Below are 1,802 nucleotides of genomic sequence, written 5' to 3'. Positions count from 1 at the left end.
AAGTACATCCTTCATATATACACATAAATGCATACATATACAGATACATACATATATACATACATTACGCACACACATGCATACATATGCACGTATACATATATACATGCATACACATGCATATAGATACACGCAGATAAACAAGTACACACATACAAAAATACATATATACAAAAATACATATATACATACAAACATACACACACACACACACACACATACATACATACACGGTATCAAGCAAATAAACCATACAGTCGCCATGTAACCCACACCCTTCTGAAGAAACGATCAAGCTCTAATTACTAAATATTAGAGAATGACGTCTCTTGCATAATAACCCTTACTTCCTTCCATTTAATTAACTGGAATTCAAATAATTGTTAAATAATTGGAACCATTCGCTGGAGGTTTGAACTGGTAAAATTTGAATATTTTGCGGTTTGCAGGATAGATTTTTTTTTTTTTTAAAGTGAATGATCAGCAAGAAAGATATTATTCTAAAGAATCACCGTTCCAACAGAGAATCAAATTACAAATGGGAGAGGTGTGCGAACTACACTTACCCCTAGTATGTGACTGGTACTTTATATCATGGATGAACCTTCAGAAGGATGAAGTGTAGAGTTGGACTCGGCAGGATTCGAATTCGGTGCACAAAGGGATGGAACAAATGCCACAAAACATTTCTTTTCTGACTTTTGATTCTGTTAATCCACTGCTAGGATAATCTCCTCATTATCTAATGAAGTAATTGACTCCATTAGAGCAATATGGCGCTGTGTATTTGAAGATGAGTTGTGACAATAATTCCTTGACCGAAAATATTAGCTTTTATGCAATCATCATCGTCATTGTCATCATCATCATCAGCAGCAGCAGCACCACCACCACCACCACCACCACTATCATCACAACTGCCACTGTCACCACCATCATCATTGCCACCACTATCACCACCACCACCACGATCACAAGGGTGATCACATTGATAATTTTCAGCTCATGACTCTGTCAAATGAAAGTTTCAAAGTTTTGGCCAAGGAGTTAGCAAAGAAGGTTGGCTCTTGTATTCAATAGTCTAATTGGTGATGAGCAAACGAGGATCATCCCGAACATATCCATCCATGATAACCTCTGCCTTATGCAATAGAGTGAATAAGGAGCCTGCCATGGATAGGGCCCTTGGTAGCTGTCCTCACTGCGGCTGGTTTCAGTCCCATCTTTGGCAGTTGGATTGCCGCAATGTACAACGACATCTTCTCGGGAGTTAAGGTGAATAGTCACTTCTCGGCATCGTTCAGTATTATGCTCTCAATCTTTTAAGGTTGTCTTCTCTTGTTTCTCTTGAGCCACTACTAACGAAACCATAGACCTTGAAAGACATCCTGCGCAAGCTACGATGTAGAAGAACCATGGAAGGATACGAGGATATCATCGTAATAGTGTTGGACACCAGACACATCCAGGTGATCTGTACTAAGAGACTATGAGGTGTTGTCAAACACACTTTAGCAAAGGTTAGTGAACCTGTAGTTTGGTACCTGAACAAACAGGTATACGTTGCCCAACAATGTCATGGTTTGCTGGATGAACAGACCAGTTAATTGTCATGGGCCGCTGGATGGACAGACCAGTTAATTGTCATGGGCTGCTGGATGGACAGACCAGTTAGTTGTCATGGGCCGCTGGATGGACAGACCAGTTAGTTGTCATGGGCCACCGGATGGACAGACCAGTTAGTTGTCATGGGCTGCTGGATGGACAGACCAGTTAGTTGTCATGGGCCGCTGGATGGACAG

This window comes from Octopus bimaculoides, chromosome 24, assembly GCF_001194135.2.
Source record: "Octopus bimaculoides isolate UCB-OBI-ISO-001 chromosome 24, ASM119413v2, whole genome shotgun sequence".
NCBI lineage: Eukaryota > Metazoa > Mollusca > Cephalopoda > Octopoda > Octopodidae > Octopus > Octopus bimaculoides.
Note: the sequence above shows the minus strand (reverse complement) of the source record.